This window comes from Lactuca virosa, chromosome 5 (assembly GCF_052849685.1).
Source record: "Lactuca virosa cultivar CGN04683 chromosome 5, Lactuca_virosa_CGN04683_v6, whole genome shotgun sequence".
NCBI lineage: Eukaryota > Viridiplantae > Streptophyta > Magnoliopsida > Asterales > Asteraceae > Lactuca > Lactuca virosa.
Window position 1 is genome coordinate 339,891,336 of NC_136430.1, and position 20,328 is coordinate 339,911,663.

The 20,328-nt window shown below is 38.8% G+C and overlaps 1 non-coding gene across 1 annotated transcript; it reads left to right on the forward strand.

The window, feature by feature from the left end:
• The first annotated feature begins 3,033 nt into the window (after positions 1 to 3,033).
• LOC145118230 (U2 spliceosomal RNA) lies at positions 3,034 to 3,229 on the forward strand. Its single transcript, XR_013713195.1, has one exon. It is a non-coding gene; the product is annotated as a U2 spliceosomal RNA (small nuclear RNA).
• The last annotated feature ends 17,099 nt before the right edge of the window (positions 3,230 to 20,328 follow it).

Here is a 20,328-nt window from a genome sequence, read left to right on the forward strand (position 1 = left end):
ATTATTAAATTAAGGGCTCATTAATTTCCTTTATTTATTTATCTAAATTATTTGTTTAAATTTAAAATAGAAAAAACACTTTAATTTTAATAATTCAATATTTTTCTTATTTTTTATTATAAATTCAAAATTCAAATGTTTAGAATTTCATATTTAATATTTTTTTTAAATAAATTCATATAATACATGATCTCATACCTAGTATTATTAATATCCAACTTTATAATATTTTAGGAGGGGAAATTAGTAAATGACAACTAACTTCTGCCCAAATTAGCAAATTGAGAAATTATATGGCATGACTTTTTTAGCACATATGCTATTGAAGAACATAAGAACCTACATATTTTGGCTTGAACCTACATATTTTGGCTTGATTGTAAGAAAATAAACCGTATATATTTATGTGGTTCTAGTCGCTAATCTATGTCTCGTGATTTACTAATAACCAAATTATTTACGGTAGCTTTAGAATTTACATTTTCTCTTAGTAGGAGGGTAATATTGGCACAAAGGTCAAGACTGACCTCCCAATCAATATAAGTACTGCATTTGTTTGAACAATACTTGGTTGTCCTAGAACGTATACAACATTTCATTTTCATTTGAATACAAATTTGAAACGAATTTGAATCGGTCGAACAACAAATACATGAAAAAGAAGTTTCATTCGAGATATCACTCCCAACCACAAAAGTGGATGAGAAAGACGACGATGTTGTTTCTAAAAAAAAGACAATGACAAGTTAGACCATGTCCAACAAAAAAAATAAAAATAAAATATCAAATCTGACGACCAATTAACCAACAAATAAAAATTGTACCTCATTTCCTAGTTTTATGTTTTTGTATTGGTGTTCATAGTTATTTTTAATTTTCCTTTATAATAAAATATAATAGAAATCTATATCTGATTGGAGTTTAATTAGTATTGAAAAACAAAACAGGATTATACAAAGTATCCTCTATGTCACAAATTTCCAAACCGGTTAAGATCCAATAAAGATACAACAAATCCAAATTCATAATCCATAAAAAAAATCTAATCTTTTTTATTTTTTTTTATTTTTTTATCTTAATTGGATAAAATCTAACTTGTATGTACATCTAATGTAAAGAATCAAGTCTATGGCTCATAAGAAAGGCCTGCAACAAGTGACTTAAAAGAGAAAAAAGGTGAAATCTTGAATCTTGATGTATGTGCTTCGAAGATGTAGGCAAAAGAAGAATCATATCACGTGGTCATGGGGTATGAAAGATGTTCGGGCTTCGAAGATGTAGCAAAAGAAGAAAAGGTGAAATCTTGATTTTCTATGATTGCAAAAAAAGAAATGAGATTGATGATTATTTGTTCAACGTGTGGTTTATGAGTATATATGACACCAAGTGAAAAGAATTGTGGTGGTTTGAAGCTAATTATTGCAAAAACAAGTGCAAGAAATGTTTTTTGTTTGATGGTGTTTAGATACGTGATGCATGAAGATTACGTGGGAGATGAAAAGTTTGTGTTTTTTTTTGGTGTAGAACAACAATCTGCTTCTATACTATTTCTTCTTGCAACAATATTCCTGCAAAGGATTGAAATCTTTTAATAGTTTGATGATGTGGGGGATTAATGAAAGGGTTAATTTGTTTTGTTCTTAGCGAAGAACAATCCCCGTTACCATCTTTTTTTATTACAACAAAAAGTTATGTGAAGAAGATGAAGTTTGAGATTAATCCCATGACGCTTTGATGTTGAAAAGATCTTGGTGTTTGCTTATGCAAAACATGCAACAGAAATGCGCATGAAGACCTTTAAGGTTGGTGATCTCAAGAAGTTGAAATAAAAGTTTCGTTGTTTTCTCTATTAAGGGGGAATGTTGAAAAATATAAGCTATTAAGCTAGACAAGGGCAATTTGGTCAATGTTAATTAAGTACAATATTTATTAGCGGTTATAGACTTATAGTTAACGGGAGTCTTGAAGGGCTACCTTGAATCGATGTTAACGGTATTCTTGTAGTGTACATAAATAGGAAAGTAAGGTGTTGTTTGTTTTTTCTGAGACAAAATGTCTGCAGTCTGCGGACCATATCTGTAGACCTCTGCAGTAGAAGAGGTGGACCAAACGTCTGCAGTCTGAAAAAAGAAGACTGTTTGTTTTTTGAACATCTGCGGGCTACTAAAATAAACTGAAATATAAATAAACTGATTTTTTTAAACTTCAAAGTGATTTTTTTAATATTTTTATGACTTTGTTATAAATAATTAATGAATCTAGATCAACTTTTATGTATTATTGTATAAAAAATAATAATAAAAATGGTATGAAGTAACATATATATTTGATAAAAACCAACAACTTTGGTTGCAAAGTTATAATTAAACATTATAATTAGTGATCAAAGAATTTGATACATAAATGGATGGAAATAAATTTTGATTTTTTCAATTAAATCCATTAAAAACATACGAGAAATTGACGATACTGTATTAAATAATGTTTTACAAAATTTGGCAAAAAAAATATAAGAATATATTATGATTTTTTTTTTCATATTTATATAAACAACTTCAACAACTATTATTGTAATAAATCTTTATTTATAAATTTGTCAAAAATATCATGTTTGTATCGTCGAACGTTTTTTTTTTTTTTTAAGTTTTGTAATTTTTTTTTCAAATTATTTATCATTAATAAAGTTGGAAAAAATATAAGTTAAAAAAAAAACTTTAAAAAAATAAAGATATATATGTTTTTTTAGGTTAGAAGATGTCTGACGATGTTAGAAGACTCTGGTCCACATCTGCACCAAGAAGAGGGCGCGCATACATTTTTTGGTCTGCAGTCTTCAAAAAAACAAACAGTCTGCGAAGGCTAATGTCTGCGCATGGTCTGCACGGCACAGACAGAAGAGGCCACACAGATCTGCAGACAAAAAACAAACACTACCTAAAAGTAGAGGGATCACAACATCCCACATCGGGTGAATGAAGAAAGCAGGCAACAGGGATGCGAGTACAAAAGGGGAAGCCCACGGCTGTAAGAAGCATACCTTTCTCGGCCTTTTGGCTAAGATCAAGTGTAGTATCTTTTCTTATCAGTTTAATATCTGATATATGGGCCATCGGCCCATTGGATATTAATCTTATTTTTTATGGGGAAGGCCAATTACAGTAGCTTGCTGCTTGGGTTTTTCATGTGTCGCCTTGGTTTTACACTACTGGCAAGGCCTGGCTCACCCTTCCAATCCAGAAGCTTAAAATTTTATTTTTTGGGGTCTGTTGTCTTTGATAATTGATTAGTATACGACTGAATTATCAGTGAAGAAAATTTGTGGGTATCAGCCCACCATTTTTATTTAGTAGAATCCGCTAACTGAATTTTTAGTATCCGAAGAAAGAGTAAAACAGCTGTAGCCAACAGAGTATCAGCCACCATATTTAATTATTACTATGTGCTAACCTTTCTTCTCTCCATGTATATATATACACATATTGAAAGAGTTCTGTGGGTGAAAAAAATATAAAAAGGCGATTATGGCTTCTCTTGTATTGCTTTTGTCTGAGCTTCTGAAACACCATGATGACGCTGAATTTGGCTACACATCATCTTCATCACGACCTTGTTTTTCCGGTGGGCCAGTGGCGGCGACTGGCGGTGGTGGTGGGTCGTGTGCTGCGGCAAAAAGGGTGACCGGAAAGTCATCGAGAAGTGGAGTTGGAGGGTATCGCAGGGTCAGGGAATATGATGTGATTGAAAAAGAACCTGAGTTTAGGGTTTGTGTTGAATTTGTTTGAATAACGATTCGTTAAATACTTGTGCATTATGCATTTTATTATGTATGTTAGTTTTTTTGTAGCTAAATATTTGTAGTTTTACAGTTTTATCAATTATGTTAATGATGCTAATACAAATACCTACATAAGCATATCTATTACTATACCTGCAATCACTTGAATAAAATCCAATTTTTGATAAATCTTGCGGATATTTTGATCCATTTAATTACATCTCTACATGTTAATTCTATTGTACTAAAATATCCTCCCCAAATCAAAAGTTAGCATTAAACCAGGTTAATTAAGATTAAACCTAATTAAATATTATAAAACTTCTTGGTGCCATTTCTTCCCCGTCGAAAGCTTAAACCCAATTCTCCTCTTCTTCATTATGCTAATCTGTTAATCATAGAAACAATTGTTTAATCTTATATATTGTTATTGATTTTTTTAATAAATTAAATTATGGTATAAAAAGGAGAAAGTAACATAAAAAGCAAAGTACATCACATAAGATTGATACAAAAGTCATAATCGTTATAAGAGATATTTACTCAGCATTGGCACAATTAGCATTCTATGGATCCAATATTTGTTTCACATTAAGCTACTTCGTCCCTTTTCTTTTGGAAACGGAAAATGAATCGACGGACACGGTTCAAGCTTCTTTATAGGGCAAACCTAGCGTCCTAGCCCATAGAGATTTCGATGGAAAATTTTCCCACAAGTTTAAGAGGCACCTTTTTGGGTATTATAGGGATTGAACTTCCTACCTCACATGGGTATTAAACCAATGTCTCTTCTCAGCTAGACTGGAAGTCATTGATTATTTCGTCCCCTTTTTCAAAAGAATTAATTTCACTTTTCATTTTTAACCATGCAGACACATAATAGGTTTGACCGTTTCAGATGTGACAAGCAGTTAGGTTAATGTTGATCTTTAATTTGGGAAGGGTATTTTATATAATCATATGGAATTTTGAATTCTAGAAAAAAATTCTTAATATTAAATAGTTTAAATCTAATTAAATTTGAATTTGGATGTAGATGTGGGTTTTATAGTTTCATATGGATATATATGTAATTTTAAAATTTGTAAGGATATAAATGCAATATTTAAAATTTCCAAGGATATAAACGAAATTTTCCTTATAATATTTTTTGACAATAATGAATTGTAGTTGTACCTACAAAGTATAAAGTGATCAAATGACTAATATGTTGCAACCTCTCAATAATAATACTAACGAATGGTGATGGAACGCACTTTTATATATATATATATATATATATATATATATATATATATATATATATATATATATATATATATATATATATATATATATATATATAGAGAGAGAGAGAGAGAGAGAGAGAGAGAGAGAGAGAGAGAGAGAGAGAGAGAGAGAGAGAGAGAGGTTCAAATGTGGATTGACATTTATTGTGCAGACGTGTGAACAGTGCTATTCTGTGAGATGACAAAGAAAATATGTTATTTAATAATGTGTATAAGTTCAATCTTACATAACTATTGTCATTATCATGCATGCTCACTAATTAAATCGTCTATAAGGTTATTATAGATTTTTATTCTCATTCTGTCAGAATGTTGTCATAATGTTTATTGAGTCGTATTCTTTAAGAATGAAAATAAGTGAAAAACGATGTGTGAGAACAAAAACGAATAAGAATTAGTGAGAATGCATGAAAATTACAATAGTTGTGTGAGGTTGAACGTATTCACATTACTAATCAACTTATTCTCTTAGTAATTCTCATAGAATAACACTGTCCACACGTCTGCACAATAACTGTCCATCCACATTATAACCTAGCCATATATATATATATATATATATATATATATATATATATATATATATATATATATATATATATATATATATATATAGAGAGAGAGAGAGAGAGAGAGAGAGAATTTGAGAACTCATAGTTTTCCGAGAACCCGATAACTAAAAGTGGAACATTGGATCAATTGTTTGGATTTCTTAGATGATCGGTGGCATAATTTGTAAATATTACTAATTTCAGTGGCATAACATGTTTTTTTTTTTAAAATAATCATGGGGTATATTTGGTAGAAAAAGTGTTATATGCTAAAAAAGATCAGTCAAACGGTAGATCCCTCAAACCCTTCGTCTTTGTCACCGACCCTCTTCTCTCACGCCTTCTCTTGTCGATTGTACTCCCAAAATCTAGCATTGGCCGTGTGGAATCAACAATCCTCAACAATTCGACCTTGGAATCCATGGTTTCCTCCCCAATTGTCGATTATGAAGGTAGTGATTATGATTCCCTAAATTGCTCTTTTTTTCTCTATCCTTGTTGTAACATCCAAAAAATACAAATACAAATTTTGTTTTTAAATTCATTCAAAACATATGATACTTATATCAAAACGGTCAACAATGTATCATAACAACATATTATCAGAGTACAAATTCCCAGAATCTCAAAATGCGGAAACCATAGGGTGATGCAGTGCGATCAGGCCGTGCCCTTCCCCCTCGAATTGGAAGTACCTGAAATATAAACTGAAAACTGTAAGTGTAACACCCTGTTTCGGGTCGTTTCGTAATTCGGGGTCGTAACCCGAAGATCAAGTATCATAATGCTTCGGGCTTTGGGGAAGAGAGGTGGCTCATTTAGATGTGGGTGATGTAGATATGTGATCAAATAGTTCGGCTTGTGCTTTGGAGTCAAAGGGTAAAATTGGAAAAGTAGTGTTTCATACTTCTTTTATGAATTATGGGTTTTTGTTCGGTGTGTTTTAAGTCAAGTGTAATTATATATCGTTTTAGAGCTCCTCAATACCTTTCTATGGATATAAAGATCGTCAAAATCGGAGTTGAAACGAAGAAGTTATGACAGTTTGAAGTTTCGACGATGTTGCACTCCAAATCGGGTATTACCTTTGAAGCCCTTGAAATTTTAAATATTGCATAATAAGTCCCTTAAGTACGCTGGGTGTACTTCATGGGTATGCTTAGCGTGCCATGCATGAACGATCATGGAGGGCCAACACGTACGTTGGGCGTACCAAAGGGTACGCGGGGTGTACGTGACGAATGTGTTGGATAAGGTGTCTAAGTCCATAACTATTTCTGGTATGTAGTTGACCCGACCCGGCATGGTCCATTTGGGTTGCATGGCACCATGCAATTGGATAAACTAAAATGAGAGAAATAACACTTATGGTTTATTAATATATTATAAGTTCTAATATATTAATAATATTATTTAATTAGTTTGATCAAGAATTAATTTAGAATTAATTAAGTGATCAAAAGATAACTAATTAAATATATGGGTAGATTATGTAAATCTTCCATATCTTATATAGTGGGCTAAGAGGCTCCATGGATTATCAAGTTGGGTTCCACCCATAGGATGCTCCATGGATGCTCCATGGGAGTTACAAACCCATAGGTCATGGAAATGAAGAGTCATGACACATTAGGGTTTACATGGTGTAACCCTAGATGTGTCAACACTATATAAGAAACTCATTCTCCACCAAAATAGGCTACACTAAGAAACAAGAGGGCTGGAGCCGATTTTGCAAGTGTAAGATTCTCTCAAAGTTTACTCCTTTGCATTTGGTGTTGTGTGAAGCATTTGAGGCATCACACTTGGGGTGCTAGGCTCACAAGGTTTCAAGGATCATAATCAACAACAAGGTAAGTTATTCTATCTTTCATTCAAGTTAAAAATGTTCCCCATGTATGCTAGATAGGAATATAACCTTGGAATTCAACTTTGCATGATTATTAGACAAACATAGATCCAAGGTTATTAGGGTTGCATGTACACTTAGGAAGTGTTAGAATGCTCAAAACCCATCAGTGGTATCAGAGCCTAGGTTTGTTTGTTTTTTTTTTTTTTTTTTTTTTTTTTTTTTGTGTGTGCAAACAGCTTGAAAAAAAAATCGTTTTTCTGTTTTCTGCTCGTATGAAAGTTTGCACATTTGTTGCTGGAAATGGACTAGAAACATTACCCTAAACTGTTTTGATGTTTTAAAGCTTGTTTTAGATGGTGTAATGTTTATGCTAATCCATTTACAATGGCAATTATTAAAATTACAAGTTTTTTTTAAGTGTAATTTTTGATTCTTGAAAGTGTTCATATTCATGTTCTTGAACTTATGAAGATTAGATGATCATAGGAATTGTTTGTAACCTTCATGGTAGTTTAATTCATGATCATAATGTGTTTTAATGGAGTCCATAACTTGTCCTCAAGTTATGGAAAACCAAAAGTCTCACTTTTATTAAAGCCATTAAAAGAACACAAGAGTTATAAAAATGAAGAGTCTTCATTTTTATTACTCAATTAATTCATAAGTTATAAGAAATGAAAAGTTTTGGAAGTTTACAAAACTTGCCCTCAAGTTTTGGAACATGTAAAGTCTTGATTAAAACTTTAGTTCCAACCCTTAGAATTTTAAAAGTTAAAATTCAACCCTTATACTTTATAATATTATAAGTTACTAATATATATATGTATAACAACAAGTCGTCTTACCGCTAGTACGCCTCATTCACGAAGCCGGTCTATAAGGGGGGTATAAGGTTGTTGCCTATAAAATGGCAACTTAATGGGTGTCCACTCTCACCCACCGCTTCCTTGATCGGTGGAGGGTCGTTAGCCGAACGGGTAAGACAAAGACTTATAAATTCTCATTAAAAGTATGATGAATATTATAAAGTAACTAAATGCTTTTATTAAATTCCCAATCTTAGTTACTTTAGGAAAATGTGAATAAGGTGCTAATCCATGAAATTACACTTTACACTTTGTTTAAGTCGTTAGTGGAGCTCGTGTGGTTAACCGGCACACTAACTTGGACTTAACAAGGTAGGTAAAGGGTGACTTAAGGTTTACCATAGCATCGGTGGAGCGTGTGTGGTTTACCGGCACATCGATTGAGTGATAAACCTTGAGGGTACCAAGTGATTTGCATGGTTACTTCACACCTCGTTTTGTGATCCTCGGTATCCCAGTCACAAAACTTGGAGGGCACACTCGAGATTGAAACATGCCTTTGAAAAGTTCATTGAATCTCAAAAAGAATCTAGGAATTTCTAAGAACCAATTAAAAACCTAATATTTATATTTCGTTTTTCATGGTGGAAATTGGTGAATCGTCATTCACCTACCTTTCAAATATGTTATAGCTTGGATTACGGCATACATCTTCTAAGTTATAATATATTGTGATTGGATCCTAGCCTTAATATTAGATTTGGGTGTTTTATTAAGGACTCTCTTAATATCTAAACTAATCTTGTCCTCTTCTTTCAGATGTCTTCAAACAATGCTGCTTCTGGCTCTAATCCTAATGGCTCCTTTACCCTTATGAACTTGTGTGGGAGCTTAAGGAGATTGATGAGACCACTGCAACTCCCCAGGAGATCACTGACTTCCGGGCACATGAAAGGGATGCTACAAAAGTGACATGCATCATGTTGGCCACCATGACAGCGGAACTCCAAAAGTCCTATGAGGACTTATACCCTTTTGAAATGCACCAAGATCTGATGGAAAGATACCATCAAAGTGCACGACAAGAGAGGTATGAAATCATATGCTCTATCATAACAACCATGATGAAGGACGGGGAATCCGTCACGAGCCACATGCAGAAAATGCAAAGGTATGTGGATCGGTTGCTGAAGCTTAATGTGAACTTCCCTGAGGAGCTTGCAATAGATATCATTTTGCACTCCTTACCATCGTGCTATGATCAATTCCGCATGACATATCACATGAATAAGGAAGAGGTCACACTCAGCAAACTTCAGGGACTCCTCAAGACCGCAGAAACAGGTCTTAAGGGTAAGTCGGTTGTTAACACTCCTACTCCAAACTCCGCCCCGGTTTTGGCAATCGGGAAAGGTAGAGGGAAGAAGAGGAAGAGCTCTTCGAAGGGTACCAAGGCTAGGACCCTTGATGGCTCTTCTTCAAGTGGAACCAAGAAAGGTTTTGTCACTCCTTCTTCTGACCCTAAAGAGGCTGAATGCTTCTATTGCCATGAAAAGTCACAATGGAAGCGGAACTGCCCAAAGTACCAGCAAGATGTAAAGGATGGGAAAGTTAAACCCAACCATGCAGGTATTTACACTATCTTATCTAATAACTCACCCCATTCTAACTCTTGGGTCCTTGATACCGGTTGTGGTATTCATATCTGTTCTGATTTGCAGGGACTAAGAAGAAGTGAGAATGTGGAGCATGGAAGAATAAACTTAATCATGGGGAATAGGAAAGCTTTACCTGTCACCAAGATTGGAGTTTATACTTTATCACTAAGTAGTGGGTTTAGTTTAGATTTGAATAAATGTTGTTATTTTCCAGAAATGGCAAGAAATATTATTTCCTTTCATGCATTGTATAAACAAGGTTTCACCTTTTCATTTGATAATGAAGTTGGTTCGATTAATGCTTTCTTTAATAATGTTCTTTATTTTAAAGCATTACCTTGTGATGGTGTGTATGAAACTGTATCAGTGGTTGATAACTTTGGAAATAATGTATTGTGTATTGATTCTGTTAATGATAATAACTTGGATAAAGCATCATTATGGCATTGTCGTCTTGGACATATAAGCAAGAAACGCATAGGCCAACTCCAAAAGGATGGAGTATTGGAGTCATTTGACCTAAAGTCAGATGATAGTTGCGAATCATGCTTACTTGGAAAAATGACAAAGTCACCCTTCACAGGCTCTTGTGAGAGGGGTGAAGGTTTGTTGGATCTTATACACACGGATGTGTGTAGGCCCTTCAAACATGCCACAAGGGATGCTAATCGTTATTATTTGACTTTTACTGATGATTACAGTAGATATGGATATGTCTACTTAATCAAGCATAAGTCAGAGACTTTTGAGAGGTTTAAAGAGTTTAAACAGGAAGTCGAGAATCAATTGGGCAGGAACATTAAGATGCTTCGATCCGATCGTGGTGGTGAGTATCTTAGTTCAGAGTTCCTTGACTATCTTAGGGAATGTGGGATTGTCTCACAATTGACACCTCCCAGGACACCGCAGTTGAATGGTGTAGCTGAGAGGCGTAATCGAACCTTGTTGGATATGGTTCGTTCCATGATGAGTCGAGCTTCGCTACCAATCTCATTTTGGGGGTATGCCTTAGAGACTGCCGCCCATATCCTTAATCTAGTTCCCACAAAGAAAGTTGCCAAAACTCCTCATGAGATGTGGACTGGTAAAGTACCCAAACTAGACCACATTAAGATTTGGGGTTGCGAGGCTTTTGTGAGACGCGAGACTCATGATAAGCTCGAACCTCGAAGTGAGAGGTGTATTTTCATCGGCTACCCACAGAAATCCTTTGGTTACCTCTTCTACAGACCTAGTGAGAATGTGGTCTTTGTAGCTAGGAGGGCTTTCTTTCGAGAGAGAGAGAGTTCATAAGCCAAGGAGACAGTGGGAGGCAAGTTGACCTTGAAGAAATTCAAGAGTCAAGTGGTGAAGGAACTTCAAACCCTAGCACTCAACTTGAGGAGGAAACTTCTGTTGAGCCAATTGACAAGTCTGTACCTCTGAGGCGTTCCACAAGGGTTAGTAATGCACCTGAGCATTACTATGGATTCCATATTACTGCGGAAGGTGATACACTTATCAGTGATGAGACACTGATAGGTCTGGATGAACCTAACAGTTACGCGGAAGCCATGGCAGGCCTTGAGTCAGCCAAGTGGAAAGAGGCAATGGTCAGCGAGATACAGTCCATGTATGACAATCAAGTTTGGAACTTGGTTGAGAATGTACCAGGTCGTAAGACTGTAGGGTGCAAATGGATCTTCAAGAAGAAGACCGAAATGGATGGTAATGTACACACTTATAAGGCACGACTGGTTGCAAAGGGTTTCTCACAAACTCCGGGAGTTGATTATGATGAGACCTTTTCTCCAGTGGCCAAGATTAAGTCTATTAGGGTTCTGTTAGCCATAGCCGCATTTCATGACTATGAAATATGGCAAATGGATGTCAAAACCGCTTTCCTTAATGGAAAGTTGGCTGAGGATGTTTACATGAGTCAGCCAGAGGGTTTTGTCAACACAGAGTACCCTAATAGAGTGTGTAAGCTTGAGAAATCCATTTATGGGTTAAAGCAAGCACCTCGCAGATGGAATCTTTGCTTTGATGAGAAAGTCAAGGAATTTGGCTTTTCTAGGAGTGAAGATGAATCTTGTGTATATGTCAAGGCTAGTGGGAGTATAGTTAGCTTTTTGGTATTGTATGTGGATGACATACTACTCATAGGAAATGACATCCCAACTCTGCAGGAAGTTAAGTCCTGGCTTGGGAAGTGTTTCTATATGAAGGACCTAGGAGAAGCTGCCTATATTCTAGGGATAAGGATCTTGAGAGACCGGAGTAAAAGACTAATTGGACTTAGTCAGAGTACTTACTTGGATAAGGTGTTGAAGAGATTCGGCATGCAGGACTCCAAGAAAGGAGAGTTACCCATCCAGAGTAATGCCAGATTGAGTAAGACACAAAGCCCTAGTACTGAGGTTGAGATAGCAGAAATGAGTCGAATACCTTATGCTTCGGCTGTAGGATCGATCATGTATGCTATGACGTGTACTCGACCTGATGTAGCCTTTGCTTTGAGCATGGTTAGCAGGTATCAGGGGAACCCTGGCAAGGCACACTGGACTGCGGTAAAGAACATCCTCAAGTACCTACGGAGGACTAAGGACTGGGTCCTTACCCTCGGTGGGAGTGAAGACTTGAGAGTTGTAGGGTATAGTGATGCTAGCTTTCAGACTGATAGGGATAATTTCCGCTCTCAGTCAGGCTGGGTCTTTACCTTAAATGGAGGAGCAATTTCTTGGAAGAGTTCCAAGCAAGAGACAGTGGCTGATTCAACTTGCGAATCAGAGTATATAGCAGCTAGCGAGGCAGCAAAGGAGGCGATATGGCTGAAGAACTTCATTGGAGACCTTGGAGTTGTACCAACTATTAAAGAGCCAATGGAAATTTTCTGTGATAGTGAAAGTGCAGTTGCCTTAGCCAAGGAACCAAGGGATCACGGGAGATCCAAACACATCGACAGAAAATACCATTTCATCAGACATCGAATAGAAGAAGGACTCCTCGTGGCAAAGAGGGTATCATCGGATGAGAATCCAGCAGATCCCCTCACGAAGGTACTGACTCGGGTTAAGCATCTCCAGCATGCTCGGAGCATAGGGCTGAAGGATGATATTAGATTTAGTAGTTAGATAACCTTGAAATTTGTAAAGTGTAATTGACATTAGATGATGAATAAAAGGTGTTTTATTTATGAGTAAAGTGTTGCTATCTCTTGTCGATCGTTTACTATATTTCTTTTGCATGTTTTGACTTCCAGAATAATTATGTTTGGTATATCATATTATTCGAACCTCCACAGTCGGTCATATGTCGGAAGTAGGTATGAATCAAGACTGTCATGATTGGTTGCAGAGGTCTAAGCTGTTGGACATGGCTACAACACTCATGAGTGCTCATAAGTTCTGAGCATTGGACTCAACCCACGCTCACTGGAATCACTTCATGGAATTTATCTCGAGTGATCGTGAGACGGTAATATCATATAAGTCTTCAAACCTAGAGATATGATTTGTTACTTATGAGTTGGTTATGCATTGATTGTACGTTAACGCATTGGTAACTCGATGTTATAAAACGTGCTTTTGTGTATAATTCAATAAGTGGTAGAACAAACATATGAGTCGAAGTTTATCTGTTCCTTCTTGGATTAGAAGCTGATATCTGGGCCCCTCGATGATTTTGTTTTGACCTATGTACCGGGCCCGGTCAGAACTAAGTTGATGTGTTCAATTAAGTTCTTTGTCAAACAAATCGGAAATCGGGAAACAAACTGCTGGACAATAAGTAAGACATTGTTCCATGTATTTGTCCGGCTGATATCTAGAACAGAGGATTATATGATCACTTATCTTAAATGGTGTATCATCATCTTCTCAGTTCCGAGAGACCTTGAAAGAGCTACGATTGTCGATCGGTTCCTGAAGTATTGCAGTTATAGTTATTAGACTTATCCAAGTGGGAGACTGTTGGATAAGGTGTCTAAGTCCATAACTATTTCTGGTATGTACTTGACCCGACCCGGCATGGTCCATTTGGGTTGCATGGCACCATGCAATTGGACAAACTAAAATGAGAGAAATAACACTTATGGTTTATTAATATATTATAAGTTCTAATATATTAATAATATTATTTAATTAGTTTGATCAAGAATTAATTTAGAATTAATTAAGTGATCAAAAGATAACTAATTAAATATATGGGTAGATTATGTAAATCTTCCATATCTTATATAGTGGGCTAAGAGGCTCCATGGATTATCAAGTTGGGTTCCACCCATAGGATGCTCCATGGATGCTCCATGGGAGTTACAAATCCATGGGTCATGGAAATGAAGAGTCATGACACATTAGGGTTTACATGGTGTAACCCTAGATGTGTCAACACTATATAAGAAACCCATTCTCCACCAAAATAGGCTACACTAAGAAACAAGAGGGCTAGAGCCGATTTTGCAAGTGTAAGATTCTCTCAAAGTTTACTCCTTTGCATTTGGTGTTGTGTGAAGCATTTGAGGCATCACACTTGGGGTGCTAGGCTCACAAGGTTTCAAGGATCATAATCAACAACAAGGTAAGTTATTCTATCTTTCATTCAAGTTAAAAATGTTCCCCATGTATGCTAGATAGGAATATAACCTTGGAATTCAACTTTGCATGATTATTAGACAAACATAGATCCAAGGTTATTAGGGTTGCATGTACACTTAGGAAGTGTTAGAATGCTCAAAACCCATCAGAATGTTCAAACCCTAAATTCTGGACTTGATACCTGTATAAGCATCCTTATCTCATTTGAGCTTCACCCTAACCAGCCTCCTTCACCCTCAAACGTCCCTGAAAACCCTAAAATCATTAGAGTGTGTGTTCTTGAGTTTGTGAGTGTTTAAACACCATCCTTTTGGTGTTCTAGCTACAAGGAAGAAGAGGAAACAAGCTTGAACGAAGAAGAGCTTCTGGATCTTATATTTTGAGCAGCCTAGGAAGCTTAAGGAGGTAAAAAGCTTTCACCTTGGTCATTATTTTCATTTCTTGAGCTAGGGTTTTCTCTTTGGTCCCTTTTTGTGTTCTTGGACCACCTTTTGAGAGTTTTAGCAACCCAGAGCTTAGGTAGGATAGATCTGAGGTCCTTAGGTCCATTCCTAGCATAAAAATGGAGTATTGATGGATGTTTTGACCTCATGCATGGATTAAGACTCTTGGAAAGGTCTTAATGGATTGTTGGGAGCATAAAGAACATGCAAATGCATAAAGTTGCCAAATTTATGCCTTAGAACGTCTTAATGAACTCAGATCTAAAGATTGGACGTTAGAACAGCAAGTATTAAGCACTTAATGGAAAAGGTGCTTAATATGTTTGTACGCTGAGCGTAGCATAGTGTACGCGGCGCGTACAACTCAGGGACTCAGTACGTTAAGCGTACAGAAGTGGTACGCAGGGCGTACGCACTTAGATGGGCTTGGACTTGTTTTGGGCTTGTAAGCCCTTTGGGCCTTAATCAGTTATTGGGCCTGGTCATGTTTTGAGTTAGTGGGCCAATTTCTCTATTTTGGGCCATGGTTACTATGGTTGGGCCTTATTGGGCCATGAGCCTATTACTGATTTTGGACATGGATTTTGGGCCCATTAGCAATGGGCGTCTTTTGGGCCATTATGAAAGGACTTGGGGATTGGGTTCTTTAATTGGATTATGTTCAGCCCTAACCTTGGGTTAATTGTATTATTGTTCAACACGGGTGATTACAGACTGTTAGGAGAGCAACTTTCGGATTCAGCAGACAGATGTGAGTCTCCTCACCATACCAATGGGTCTACGGCAGCAAGACCGACCCATTTTATGATATATGGTATCCTAGCTGAAGTTGTATTACGTGGTATGTTAGTGGATATGAGCTAGGAAGTATGCTAGTGGTATATGTGGTATGTTTGTATGGAAGACCATGGGAGAGCCCATGGCTCCTGTATGTAAGACCATGTGGAGAGCCCATGGCTTTCCTACTAGAAGACCATGGGAGAGCCCATGACACTCGAATGTAAGACCATGTGGAGAGCCCATGGCTCCTGTATGTAAGACCTTAGAATGATTGATTTGGCCTTATTTCCTGTTCCTTGTCTGGTTGTGGTCCTAGGGTAGAATCTTTTATTCGAAAGTCTATTTGATCCTTTTCTGTGTATAATTTGCATGCATAAAGGCAACCTGTTATGATTGGTCTGATTGATGTGGGTAGAGAAAATCTTAGGATAGCCTGGGATTTGAGATATGCGGTAGTATGTGGGATATGATTTATTTTGGGACAAATTGGAGTTATCAGGTAGAGCCTTGGGAAGGTACAGGTAGGTGTGGAAGGTAGTATTGGGCCCATACTACTGAAAGCACATGACCTGTACCCGAACCAATGTTAGATCTAAAAGCTCTAAGGAGGACCGGTGTGCATATATCCCTTATATGGATATCCTGATCATTTATGACATTTCAGTTCAGCATGGCGGTGACATGATTGGGAGCAGGGGGATCAGGATCTGGATCTGGATCCAGGTCGGGCAACGGTACTGAGCCCGTTGATGAGAGGCTGCGGGAGCTCATTGCAGCCGAGGTGATGAAGGGAATCCTTGACGCTACCCCAATGATATTTGGGACGGTCAAGGAGGGTATGATGGAGATTATGGAGGAGAGGCTCAGGTCATTCAGATCCGAGATTGCTGCGGGCTAGGTCGGGGCCCGAAGTCCCTCGTTCAGGGAGTTCAAGGCGTGCGGAGCGCCAGAGTTTTTTAGGGTCAGGGACCCCATTGTTAGCCGACGCTGGGTGGCAGATATCGAAAACGCCCAACGCACGATCTTGCCTGGATGCGACAAAGGTGGGTTTTGCTTCATGTATGCTAAGAGACAGAGCCCAAGACTGGTGGGGCGAGGTGACTAGTCAGGTGGGAGCAGACGGTGTGGCTGAGATGACATGGGCTGATTTTGTTCGACGATTTGATTTGGAGTTTGCGCCAGCTATTGAGGTGCATCGGTTGGTGAGGGAGTTCTAGGAGCTCCAGCTATTGAGGTGCATCGGTTGGTGAGGGAGTTCTAGCAGCTGCGGACACTCGGCCTTCCGGTGTCCAGTTTGGTTGCAATGAAAGCAAACCATAAACCCCTTGGGGCAATCCTTGGCTATATGCCCCTCCTTGCCACATTTGTAGCAAGCACCCGATCGACACACCCCGTCATGTCCCTTGCCGCACTTCCCGCAAGTGCGGCCCTTCTGGCCTCCATATCTCGAATCGGCGGGCTTTGCCCGCTTGGCTGCCGGCTGAGACTGTGCCGGCCGCCGATCCATCCCCTGAGACTCGGCCTCCTCCCTGGCCTGAGTCTCCAACTCAATCTCCCTCTTCCTGGCATTTTCCAGGAGCTCAGCAAATGTTCGGTAAGTCGAGTTCGATACGAACTCCCGAATATCCCTCCTTAGAACGCTCAAATACCGGCTCATGCGTGCCTGCTCGGTAGACACCTGCTCAGGGCAGAACATCGCCCTTTCATGAAACTTCCTGGTGATCACAGTAACAGAGTCAGTGCCCTGCTTGAGGGACAAGAACTCCTGAGCCGGCCGTTCCCTCTCCACCGGGGGAACATACTCGTCTCTGAACATGGTGGTGAACCTCTCCCAGGTCACCTCTGAAATCTCTGCAAGAGTGAAGCTCGCCGTCACGAACTTCCACCAGTCCTTCGCTCCCAAGCGAAGCTGGTTCAGCGCGAACCGTACTCTCAGATGCTCCGGACATGAACACGTGTAGAAGCATCCCTCGATATCAGAAATCCATCTCATCGCAGCGATCGGATCCTGCGTCCCGTCAAACTCTGGTGGCTTCGTGTTGCTAAACTCCCGAAACAACAACGAGTCACCTCCCTGAGGCCTGGCAGCAGCCACAACTGCAGTAGCTGCAGCAGCTGCAGCCTCAGTCACCGCTGCGTACCGCTCATCAAAAGTCTCAATCAATGTGGTCTTGATAGACCCAAACATCTCCGGAATCTCGGCTCGAATCGCCGCTGCCACCTCATCGTGGATCATCTGACGAAGCTCCTCGTCACTCACGCCGCTCGTCTCAGGTCTGTGGCGTGTCCCAACCATGATGTCTCTGAAACACAACATAATAATATCAAAGACTCGCTCGAGCATACTCGCACTCGATAACTCAACCCTACTTGTTCCCTAGTACCCTAAGGATTCCTACTTGGACTGCGTACTAATCCGGTGTCTTCAGTAGTACGGGCCCTATACTACCGTCAACACCGCATCGGTATTCACCCCAAGTCCTCCTCCTAGGATCCCAGATCCCAAGTACTCTACATCTCGCTAGCATAGGCTACCCTTTGGTAGGCCTCTCATAAGCTCCTCACTGCTACCTACTCACTCTCAAGCATCTCATAGTAGCATAAATCTTCCTAGGCTAAGGCATCACAAATCAGGCCACTCTAGTCCTAATATGAATACCTAGCCTACTTTAGCATAACATAACATATCATAACCTATCTCATAACACATAATGTAAGGGTATTTTGGGAAATCACCGTTCGGGCACTGGCTGATCGTACACACTGCTTCCTTCTGCTTTTCTCAAATCCTTTTACTTCTTTAGAAAAATTGTTTATTTAATGAAAAACTTCCTCAAATCCTCAGTTTGAGTTCAAATACACCCGAAGGTGCATCCGAATCCCTCAAACCAAGGCTCTGATACCAACTTGTAACTACGTAAATTTCCAAAACAATTTTTCATTTTCAAAACATACTTTTATTCAAAAGAAGATATCAAAACATAATGTATCCAATGTTATCATATCAAAACATATCAAAACATATCCTAGAATCTCAAGACATAAACTCCATGAGTGTGTACGGATCACGCCGGCGCCTTCCCGCGATCCTCGCTAGTACCTGAAACACATATCACACCAACTGTAAGCATAAATGCTTAGTGAGTTCCCCAAAATACCACATACAACACATACGCCTTTCCATGCCATAACTCTGTGGGACCTTCCGGTCCAAGTGTCTCAGGGGACTTCCGTCCCAAATCCCGATAGACCTTCCGGTCCTACCCGTATCGACCTTCCGGTCCGTAACCTCTTGACCTTCCGGTCCATATCATCTTGACCTTCCGGTCCTTATCATAGATAGCATACATAACACATACATATCACATAAAAACATACAACACATACATCTCATAGCATATAAGACCTTCCGGTCAGACATAGGTACCCTTCCAGGTACAGTATAGTGAGAAGACTCACCTCAATGAAGTCGGATAAACTCTCGTGCTCAACGTCCCGACCTAGCCTCCTCCTATTATTCAAATAACATTCGAGATCAATATTCTCTCATAGCCCCATTTCTAAAGATTGGGTAGAAGGCCATTCTACCCCTCCCTGAACTCCCTTGAATCAGTCTTGACCAAAACCCTAAGGTCAACGGAAGTCAACGGTCAAACTTTGGGCCAACTCGTCAAGTGCACATGAGCGACTCAGCGAGTCCATGCGGGTCCTCTAAATCCTTTTAGCCTCTCTTGGCACGTCGAGTCAATCCTCCACTCGACGGGTTCCTCCTGTCACGAATCGCGGGGCAACCCCGACTCGACTCGTCGAGTCCACTTATGAAATCGGAGAGTTGCTTCCATGCTCACACTCAAATGACCTTCTGTGGTCAGATCTGCTTCTCTAAACTATAGATCTGACCTTCCTAAGCATGATAATCACGTAAAGGTTCGAACTTTAGGCCCATGCATCACACTATCACCTCTAAATGCCAAAATAACCCTTAATATGATAACCTAAGCCCCAAAATCATAAAGGACTGCATAAAGCTGGAGAATAGGGACTCTCTGGACCTCTCAAGGTCCAGATCTGATGATATTGACACAAGGGGACATCACATACACTAGATCTCTTACCAAAAAGAAGAGAAAAAGCCCTAGATTCATGAAATCTATTACTCAATGAAAATGGACATGAATCCTTACCTCCCACAGCAGCTCTGCACCAAATGATGGAAGATTTGAGTCCCATAAGACTGCCTAGCTCGAAATCCTCCCTTCCCTTTGCTAAAACACACTCAAGAATGATGGATTAGACTTCCTCTTGCACTACAAGCTTCTCTCTGCTCTCTAGGGTTTCTCAGGGGAGTAGTGGCCGCAAATGACGGCCATAAGGGCCTTTAAATAGGGATCAGGCCCTGAGATTTAGGGTTTCACTTTACAGCACAGACTCGCCGAGTCCACTCATCGACTCGTCGAGTCCGGTCATTAATCCAGACAAGAACTCGCGATCCTACTCGGCGAGTCTGAGCGTCTACTCGCCGAGTCCCTCCATAAACTCAAGATAAATAATTAAAATAAGATACCTGGAAATCCGAATGTTACAAGGTGAGTTACCTTCC